Source organism: Oncorhynchus gorbuscha, linkage group LG15, assembly GCF_021184085.1.
Source record: "Oncorhynchus gorbuscha isolate QuinsamMale2020 ecotype Even-year linkage group LG15, OgorEven_v1.0, whole genome shotgun sequence".
Lineage (NCBI taxonomy): Eukaryota > Metazoa > Chordata > Actinopteri > Salmoniformes > Salmonidae > Oncorhynchus > Oncorhynchus gorbuscha.
Genome location: NC_060187.1, coordinates 7,866,443 through 7,878,854, shown reverse-complemented (window position 1 = coordinate 7,878,854; position 12,412 = coordinate 7,866,443).

Below are 12,412 nucleotides of genomic sequence, written 5' to 3'. Positions count from 1 at the left end.
CCATTATTACACAATCACTCACACATTTTTTTTCTTTCTTCAGTTCATACACTTACAAAAGCTCTGAGTATAACTTTCATAATCATTTCTCACATGACTCTTTTAACAAGCTTCAATAGTTAATTCAAATTGAAACTATAAAGCCAATCATGCTGATAAGATTTCTCTACTTGTGTTTGTGTCGTCTACGAGTAGATGATCCGTTTCTCTGTTTGTGTCATCACAACGCTGTGCTGATCTGGGAAACTGTTGAGCGGAACTTGTGCGCTCTGAAGTGGTTTCCGTGGTGAGATTAGACCTTTACATTAACACACTGTTTATTGTATTTAAGGGTGAAAATACAGAGCGTGTTCATGAAGAGATTGCAACAAGACAGTCGTTCTAACTTCAGTGGCAATTCAGGAAGGGGCAACATATCTGAACTTTCAGATAGGAATATGTGTAGAATTTGCTTGAATTATATTTTATATTTTATGTCTCCTGACCCCTCCTGTCTCAGCCTCCACTATTTATGCTGCAGTAGTTTTTGTGTCGGGGGGCTAGGGTCAGTTTGTTATATCTGGAGTACTTCTCCTGTCATATTCGGTGTCCTGTGTAAATCTAAGTGTGCGTTCTCTAATTCTCTCCTTATCTCTTTCTTTCTCTCTCTCGGAGGACCTGAGCCCTAGGACCATGCCCCAGGACTACCTGACATGATGACTCCTTGCTGTCCCCAGTCCACCTGGCCATGCTGCTGCTCCAGTTTCAACTGACCTGAGCCCTAGGACCATGTCCCAGGACTACCTGACATGATGACTCCTTGCTGTCCCCAGTCCACCTGGCCATGCTGCTGCTCCAGTTTCAACTGTTCTGCCTTACTATTATTCGACCATGCTGGTCATTTATGAACATTTGAACATCTTGGCCATGTTCTGTTATAATCTCCACCCGGCACAGCCAGAAGAGGACTGGCCACCCCACATAGCCTGGTTCCTTTCTAGGTTTCTTCCTAGGTTTTGGCCTTTCTAGGGAGTTTTTCCTAGCCACCGTGATCCTACACCTGCATTGCTTGTTGTTTGGGGTTTTAGGCTGGGTTTCTGTACAGCACTTTGAGATATCAGCTGATGTACGAAGGGCTATATAAATTTGATTTGATTTGATTTGATATAGAATTAGGAATGCACCGTGCCAGTTCTATACATTGGATTTTAGTCCACAAGATGTTCCAATTAACTAGTAGTGGAAAACTGCATTCACTCAGACATCATATATAGATATCTCGTCACTCAGACATCATATATAGATATCTAGTCACTCAGACATCATATATAGATATCTACATTCACTCAGACATCATATATAGATATCTACATTCACTCAGACATCATATATAGATATCTAGTCACTCAGACATCATATATAGATATCTAGTCACTCAGACATCATATATAGATATCTAGTCACTCAGACATCATATATAGATATCTAGTCACTCAGACATCATATATAGATATCTACATTCACTCAGACATCATATATAGATGTCTAGTCACTCAGACATCATATATAGATATCTAGTCACTCAGACATCATATATAGATATCTAGTCACTCAGACATCATATATAGATATCTAGTCACTCAGACATCATATATAGATATCTACATTCACTCAGACATCATATATAGATATCTAGTCACTCAGACATCATATATAGATATCTACATTCACTCAGACATCATATATAGATATCTAGTCACTCAGACATCATATATAGATATCTACATTCACTCAGACATCATATATAGATATCTAGTCACTCAGACATCATATATAGATATCTAGTCACTCAGACATCATATATAGATATCTACATTCACTCAGACATCATATATAGATATCTACATTCACTCAGACATCATATATAGATATCTAGTCACTCAGACATCATATATAGATATCTAGTCACTCAGACATCATATATAGATATCTAGTCACTCAGACATCATATATAGATATCTAGTCACTCAGACATCATATATAGATATCTACATTCACTCAGACATCATATATAGATATCTAGTCACTCAGACATCATATATAGATATCTAGTCACTCAGACATCATATATAGATATCTAGTCACTCAGACATCATATATAGATATCTAGTCACTCAGACATCATATATAGATAGATATCTAGTCACTCAGACATCATATATAGATATCTAGTCACTCAGACATCATATATAGATATCTAGTCACTCAGACATCATATATAGATATCTAGTCACTCAGACATCATATATAGATATCTAGTCACTCAGACATCATATATAGATATCTAGTCACTCAGACATCATATATAGATATCTAGTCACTCAGACATCATATATAGATATCTACATTCACTCAGACATCATATATAGATATCTAGTCACTCAGACATCATATATAGATATCTACATTCACTCAGACATCATATATAGATATCTAGTCACTCAGACATCATATATAGATATCTAGTCACTCAGACATCATATATAGATAGATATCTAGTCACTCAGACATCATATATAGATATCTAGTCACTCAGACATCATATATAGATATCTAGTCACTCAGACATCATATATAGATATCTAGTCACTCAGACATCATATATAGATATCTAGTCACTCAGACATCATATATAGATATCTAGTCACTCAGACATCATATATAGATATCTAGTCACTCAGACATCATATATAGATATCTACATTCACTCAGACATCATATATAGATATCTAGTCACTCAGACATCATATATAGATATCTACATTCACTCAGACATCATATATAGATATCTAGTCACTCAGACATCATATATAGATATCTAGTCACTCAGACATCATATATAGATATCTAGTCACTCAGACATCATATATAGATATCTAGTCACTCAGACATCATATATAGATATCTAGTCACTCAGACATCATATATAGATATCTAGTCACTCAGACATCATATATAGATATCTACATTCACTCAGACATCATATATAGATATCTAGTCACTCAGACATCATATATAGATATCTAGTCACTCAGACATCATATATAGATATCTAGTCACTCAGACATCATATATAGATATCTACATTCACTCAGACATCATATATAGATATCTACATTCACTCAGACATCATATATAGATATCTAGTCACTCAGACATCATATATAGATATCTACATTCACTCAGACATCATATATAGATATCTAGTCACTCAGACATCATATATAGATATCTACATTCACTCAGACATCATATATAGATATCTACATTCACTCAGACATCATATATAGATATCTAGTCACTCAGACATCATATATAGATATCTACATTCACTCAGACATCATATATAGATATCTACATTCACTCAGACATCATATATAGATATCTAGTCACTCAGACATCATATATAGATATCTAGTCACTCAGACATCATATATAGATATCTAGTCACTCAGACATCATATATAGATATCTAGTCACTCAGACATCATATATAGATATCTAGTCACTCAGACATCATATATAGATATCTAGTCACTCAGACATCATATATAGATAGATATCTAGTCACTCAGACATCATATATAGATATCTAGTCACTCAGACATCATATATAGATATCTACATTCACTCAGACATCATATATAGATATCTAGTCACTCAGACATCATATATAGATATCTAGTCACTCAGACATCATATATAGATAGATATCTAGTCACTCAGACATCATATATAGATATCTAGTCACTCAGACATCATATATAGATATCTAGTCACTCAGACATCATATATAGATATCTAGTCACTCAGACATCATATATAGATATCTACATTCACTCAGACATCATATATAGATATCTAGTCACTCAGACATCATATATAGATATCTAGTCACTCAGACATCATATATAGATATCTAGTCACTCAGACATCATATATAGATATCTACATTCACTCAGACATCATATATAGATATCTAGTCACTCAGACATCATATATAGATATCTCGTCACTCAGACATCATATATAGATAGATATCTAGTCACTCAGACATCATATATAGATATCTAGTCACTCAGACATCATATATAGATATCTCGTCACTCAGACATCATATATAGATAGATATCTAGTCACTCAGACATCATATATAGATATCTCGTCACTCAGACATCATATATAGATAGATATCTAGTCACTCAGACATCATATATAGATATCTAGTCACTCAGACATCATATATAGATATCTCGTCACTCAGACATCATATATAGATAGATATCTAGTCACTCAGACATCATATATAGATATCTAGTCACTCAGACATCATATATAGATATCTACATTCACTCAGACATCATATATAGATAGATATCTAGTCACTCAGACATCATATATACATATCTACATTCACTCAGACATCATATATAGATATCTAGTCACTCAGACATCATATATAGATAGATATCTAGTCACTCAGACATCATATATAGATAGATATCTAGTCACTCAGACATCATATATAGATATCTAGTCACTCAGACATCATATATAGATATCTAGTCACTCAGACATCATATATAGATATCTAGTCACTCAGACATCATATATAGATATCTAGTCACTCAGACATCATATATAGATATCTACATTCACTCAGACATCATATATAGATATCTAGTCACTCAGACATCATATATAGATATCTAGTCACTCAGACATCATATATAGATATCTAGTCACTCAGACATCATATATAGATATCTACATTCACTCAGACATCATATATAGATATCTAGTCACTCAGACATCATATATAGATATCTAGTCACTCAGACATCATATATAGATATCTAGTCACTCAGACATCATATATAGATATCTAGTCACTCAGACATCATATATAGATATCTAGTCACTCAGACATCATATATAGATATCTACATTCACTCAGACATCATATATAGATATCTAGTCACTCAGACATCATATATAGATATCTAGTCACTCAGACATCATATATAGATATCTAGTCACTCAGACATCATATATAGATATCTAGTCACTCAGACATCATATATAGATAGATATCTAGTCACTCAGACATCATATATAGATAGATATCTAGTCACTCAGACATCATATATAGATAGATATCTAGTCACTCAGACATCATATATAGATAGATATCTAGTCACTCAGACATCATATATAGATATCTAGTCACTCAGACATCATATATAGATAGATATCTAGTCACTCAGACATCATATATAGATAGATATCTAGTCACTCAGACATCATATATAGATAGATATCTAGTCACTCAGACATCATATATAGATATCTAGTCACTCAGACATCATATATAGATATCTAGTCACTCAGACATCATATATAGATATCTAGTCACTCAGACATCATATATAGATAGATATCTAGTCACTCAGACATCATATATAGATATCTAGTCACTCAGACATCATATATAGATATCTAGTCACTCAGACATCATATATAGATATCTCGTCACTCAGACATCATATATAGATATCTGCATTGAACGAACTTGGAATTACTTTGTGATCGAACATTTGAGGAACACTGCTCTTAACAATGTAGACATGTGACACACCCATATTCTGTATCACATGTGGCTTGCCAGTGTATATGTCCAGTGTGAAGTCAATAGTTGGTGGCCTACTGACATTGATGTACATCAGTGTTTAGTCCAGAGGGGTATTCCTACAAAACAGAAACAATGACTTAGCCAGACAGCTCACTTGCCTAAAAAGTCTGAAGTAATTTAAGTTTGAAAGATAAGGCTTAAAATTAACATGGTCTCAAACAACCAAAATCGCATATCCAAGTTAAGCTTTCTTAATGAATCAGAAAAATCTAAAGTCATTTCTTTATTTAATTACATTTTTTAAACTGACTAACTCATCAATCTTTCTTTTAGTAAATACCCCTCTGATTCTACAGGACTATATTTACATGGAGGTCACACCATGATCATATTCAGTTATGTATCCTTTGGTCGGGTTAGTCCAAGTTGACCGTATGCACAGATCCAGGATCAGCTTACACTTTCCAAATCCCACCAGGGGGGGGGGGGGATGCAAAACTGACCTTAGTTCAGTGTCTAAAGTGAATATGAAACCATGGAATTTGAGAAAAGCTCATGTGCGATTGTTCTACCTATTTGTGTTAGTCATTTAGCAGACGCTCTTATCCAGAGTGACTTACAGTAAGTTAATTCATCTTAAAAAGGTGCTTGGTGAGACAACCACATATCACTGTCATAGAAAGTACAAACTCCCCTAGTTGTACTCCTGTAGTATAATCCTAGTACCGAAACAAACAGATACTAGCAGATCAGGTCAAAACGGAAGACATGACCGCTGCTGTGGCAGCTGGAGAGGGATTGTTACGTTTGAACTGACGCTTGTTCATTTGACCTTTTTTTGTTGTTGACCAGGCTGACATTAAAAATGTGAACAATGTGCTGATTTAGTGTCATTAATGAGCAGGACACAAGAGTTCATTATGCCTGAAACATATTCCTCAAATACACTAAGGCTAAGGAGAATAACAAGAAAAACATTCTCCAATAAATGTATTCATCATTTTAATATTAAACGTAATTGTTAATTGTTGAATAAATTTACACAAAGAAAGAGTTTCATACTATTACAACTGGTTTTCATTGTAAAACAGAACAAAATAATACATTGTCAAGCGTTATTTAATCATGGCACATTTTGATCCTGTACGTGTGTGTGTGTGTGTGTGTGTGTGTGTTATCGTGACAAGAGAGTCAATATGATATTTATATATGTGATGTACATAAATGGTACATGTGAATCCAGTGTAGGGATGTAGTCATTACATTTACATTTAAGTCATTTAGCAGACGCTCTTATCCAGAGCGACTTATCTTTGTGGTTGTAGGTGGGTGTGATACACAATTCTATTAGCACCTGAATACGCATCTACGTGACAAATAATGTAGCTATTGATACAGTGTCCTCAGAAAGTATCCGATAGCCCCCGACTTATTCCACATTTTGTGGAACATTCAATGTTGGTAAGCAAACTGCAGTGTAGATTTGGCCTTGTGTTTGAGGTTATTGTCCTGCTGAAAGGTGACTTCATCTCCCAGTGTCTGGTGGAAAGCAGACTGAAATCAGGTTTTCCACCGTCTAGGATTGTTGCCTGTGCTTAGCTCCAGCCGTTTCTTTTTTTTTTATCCTGAAAAACTCCCCAGTCCTTAACGATTACAAGCATACCCATGACATGATGCTTGGAAATATGGAGTGGTACTCAGTAATGTGTTGTATTGGATTTGGCCTAAACATAACACTTTGTATTCAGGACAAAAAGTTTGTTTTGCCAATATTTTTGCAGGACTACTTTAGTGCCTTTTTACAAACAGGATGCATGTACAGGCTTCCTTCTTTTCACTATATCAATTAGGTTTGTATTGTGGAGTAACTACAACGTTGTTGATCCATCCTCAGTTTCCTCCTATCAAAACCATTAAGCTCTGTAACCGGGGGTGTCCTCGGATGGGGCGACAGTGTCTCCTGACCCCTCCTGTCTCAGCCTCCAGTATTTATGCTGCAGTAGTTTATGTGTCGGGGGGCTAGGGTCAGTTTGTTATATCTGGAGTACATCTCATGTCCTATTCGGTGTCCTGTGTGAATTTAAGTGTGCTCTCTCTAATTCGCTCTTTCTTTCTCTCTCTCGGAGGACCTGAGCTCTAGGACCATACCTCAGGACAACCGACATGATGACTCCTTGCTGTCCCCAGTCCACCTGGCCGTGCTGCTGCTCCAGTTTCAACTGTTCTGCCTTATTATTATTGGACCATGCTGGTCATTTATGAACATTTGAACATCTTGGCCATGTTCTGTTATAATCTCCACCCGGCACAGCCAGAAGAGGACTGGCCACCCCACATAGCCTGGTTTCTCTCTAGGTTTCTTCCTAGGTTTTGGCCTTTCTAGGGAGTTTTTCCTAGCCACCGTGCTTCTACACCTACATTGCTTGCCATTTGGGGTTTTAGGCTGGGTTTCTGTACAGCACTTTGAGATATCAGCTGATGTACGAAGGGCTTTATAAATACATTTGATTTGATTTTAAAGTCATCCTCGGCCTCATGGTGAAATCCCTGAGCGGCTTCCTTCCTCTCCGGCAACTGAGTTAGGAATGACGCCTGTATCTTTGTGGTGACTGAGTGTATTGATACACCATCCAAAGTGTAATTAATAACTTCACCATGTTCCAAGGGATATTCAATGTCTGCTTTAAAAAAAAATGTTTTACCCATCTACCAATAGGTGTCCTTCTTTGTGAGGCATTGGAAAACATCCCTGGTCTTTGTGGTTGAATCTGTATTTTATATCCACTGCAAGACCCCCACTTACAGATAATGGTATGTGTGGGGTACAGAGGTGAGATAGTGATTCAAACATCAGGTTAAACACTACTATTGCACACAGAGTGAGTCCATGCAACTTGCTCTGATTTTAAGCACATTTGTTGTCCTGAACTTATGTGGACTTGCCCTAAGAAAGGGGTTGAATATTTGACTCAAGACATTACAGGGTTTCATTTTTAATTAAATTTGTAAAAATGTCTAAAAACATTTTCTACTTTGACATTATATACAATTCATATATATATTTTATTTTATTTTAATTAAATCAATTTTAAATTCAGTCTAACACAACCAAAAAGTGGGAAAAAGCAATGTGAATACTGGCTGAAGGCACTGATGTTTCAATGAAGAAAACATCACTATATCTTCTATAATGGCATAGGCTCAAAGAGGCATGTAATCCTGTCAGCCTACACACAGCATTCTGGAGCCATCTATGTGCACAGAGGGAGAAGGAGCAGCAGTCACAACACATGGCAAGACTTCAACCAAGGACGATAGTGAGACAACTCCACCTACAGAGACACACACAGGGGCTAGAGAGACTTAACATCTAACAAGCTGTGTAAACTAGAGCAGACTACTGACAAGATAGCATGACTCCCCTTTACCCCCTAAACCCTCACTAATCACCCCCACCATTACTATACTAAACCCCTTTGCCCCCTAAACCCTCAATATCATCATGGCCACCACTACTATACTGACCCCCTTTACCCTCACTAATCACCCCCAACACTACTATACTGAACCCCTTTACCCCCTAAACCCTCAATATCATCATGGCCACCCCCACCACTACTACACTGAACCCCTTTACCTTCTAGCACATCTGTTTGGATCAGTAACCTTGTTGACTTTCATCATGGACAAATATATCATTATCACACCTGTAGATGTAGACTAGTTTGGCCGAATCAGTCAAAAAAAATGGTGACTCTCTTTAAACACACGCACATTTCATTTCACTACTAACAGACATTGTACAAAATACACATAGCTTACAGTGGTTCTTCATACTGCTCCATGGTCATGTTCAATGGCTTGGCAGTCTTTAAATGTAACTTTTATTTTATTTAACTAGGCAAGTCAGTTAAGAACAAATTCTTATTTACAATAACAGCCTACCGTGGAAAAGTGGTTAACTGCCTTGTTCAGGAGCAGAAAGACAGATTTTTTTACCTTGTCAGCTCGGGGATTCGATCCAGCAACCTTTTGGTTACTGGCCCAACGCTCTAACCACGAGGCTACATGCCCAACGCTCTAACCACGAGGCTACATGCCCAACGCTCTAACCACGAGGCTACATGCCCAACGCTCTAACCACGAGGCTACATGCCCAACGCTCTAACCACGAGGCTACATGCCCAACGCTCTAACCACGAGGCTACATGCCCAACGCTCTAACCACGAGGCTACATGCCCAACGCTCTAACCACGAGGCTACATGCCCAACGCTCTAACCACGAGGCTACCTGCCCATCGCTCTAACCACTAGACTACCTGCCCATCGCTCTAACCACTAGGCTACCTGTCCATCGCTCTAACCACTAGGCTACCTGTCCATCGCTCTAACCACGAGGCTACCTGTCCATCGCTCTAACCACGAGGCTACCTGTCCATCGCTCTAACCACGAGGCTACCTGTCCATCGCTCTAACCACGAGGCTACCTGTCCATCGCTCTAACCACTAGGCTACCTGTCCATCGCTCTAACCACTAGGCTACCTGTCCATCGCTCTAACCACTAGGCTACCTGTCCATCGCTCTAACCACTAGGCTACCTGTCCATCGCTCTAACCACGAGGCTACCTGTCCATCGCTCTAACCACTAGGCTACCTGTCCATCGCTCTAACCACGAGGCTACCTGTCCATCGCTCTAACCACTAGGCTACCTGCCCATCGCTCTAACCACTAGGCTACCTGTCCATCGCTCTAACCACGAGGCTACCTGTCCATCGCTCTAACCACTAGGCTACCTGTCCATCGCTCTAACCACTAGGCTACCTGTCCATCGCTCTAACCACTAGGCTACCTGTCCATCGCTCTAACCACTAGGCTACCTGTCCATCGCTCTAACCACTAGGCTACCTGTCCATCGCTCTAACCACTAGGCTACCTGCCGCCCCACATTAGATTAGGATAGAACCTTTGATTCTGGTACATTTTACATTTATTTACCAGGATTTCCTGGATTTTTGGTTGTTTCTAGTTTTTCACATTGAAAAAGCTATATGCCTTTTCTGTAAGCTGTTGGTCTGAAACAAGGACATTTCATTCCATAACATTACAATGGGCGATATTTTTAGATATAAAAATAATAATTTAAAAAAGAAGATAAAACAGATGACATGCTATTGTGATTCTGGGGGGGACCATGGCAACATGTATTTAGAATGGGAAAGAACATATTCAAATGAACATTTCAGAGCACATATGTGAAGATCCACACGTAGCCCATCTAGTTAGTTAAGCTGCTCCATCATACATGTACAGACTTCATCTGCATAGCGGAGTCATGTCATGAGCAAAAAAATGTTGATTTTTTTATTTAGAAAAAGTTATATACATTGATAACAATGTTAAAATTCAATCATGTACAAGAGTAGTAAATGTTTACAGTCAGAAAAGTAATTGTATTTGCCCTCTATTTTGGCACAAAATTTAAAATATTTAATCAACATCTCTAAATGTAATACTTTTTTAAAAATTTTGAAACAATACACAGAATGATGGTTAATCTGCTGCTGGATCACCAGCGTGCTCTGGCAAACTGCATGTTTAGGTTATCAGAGTTTAAACTAAAACTACATTTTCCTAAATCAAGTGCTTATATTTTTTTCAGGGATCTCTGCCGCTATTTACAGTTAAAAGTTTTGATTAGTTTTAATACAAAATTAACAGAATGCATTTTAAAAATGGGAGTTCTATTCTCCCATGTCGTGCATTCAATTGTTGCTAATTATAGATGATCCCATGTGCTTTGGGTGTTGTGTTTTAATCAACAAAGCTAGTTGGCCGAGATACACAATTCTATTAGCATCAAATTAACAAACTATCAGCTTGGGGTTTGGATTCATGCACAAAACAAGTCAGAGCTTCGCCCCAGTAGTAGAGACAAAAAAGTTCAACATTTTTAGTTAAACCATAGATCGTTTACATAATTATCCCAACACAGTATAATATGATGAATCATCAATCCAGCCAAGCTGGACGTGTTTCCCCCCTGACTGGAGCCATGGGTTACAGAAGGACCCCTCTCTCCTGTCTTAGAATACATCATGTGTTGATACTCCAGTATTCTCCTGCTGTGGGGGTTCGTTGGGGGTTTATTCCTTGACTATTGGTGATGAGCAAGGAGAGGAGACAGTCTAGTCCAGTCCAGAGCAGTCTAGTCTAGTATAGACCAGTCCAGTCCTAGGGCAGTCTAGTCTAGTATAGTCCAGTCCAGTCCTAGGGCAGTCTAGTCTAGTATAGTCCAGTCCAGAGCAGTCTAGTCTAGTATAGTCCAGTCCAGTCCTAGGGCAGTCTAGTCTAGTATAGTCCAGTCCAGAGCAGTCTAGTCTAGTATAGTCCAGTCCAGTCCTAGGGCAGTCTAGTCTAGTATAGTCCAGAGCAGTCTAGTCCAGTCCAGTCCTAGGGCAGTCTAGTCCAGTCCGGTCCCAGGGCAGTCTAGTCCAGTCCAGAGCAGAGCAGTCCAGTCCTAGGGCAGTCTAGTCCAGTCCAGAGCAGTCTAGTCTAGTATAGACCAGTCCTAGGGCAGTCCAGTCCAGTCCAGAGCAGTCTAGTCTAGTATAGTCCAGTCCCAGGGCAGTCTAGTCCAGTCCAGAGCAGTCTAGTCTAGTATAGTCCAGTCCAGTCCCAGGGCAGTCTAGTCCAGTCCAGTCCAGAGCAGTCCAGTCCCAGGGCAGTCTAGTCCAGTCC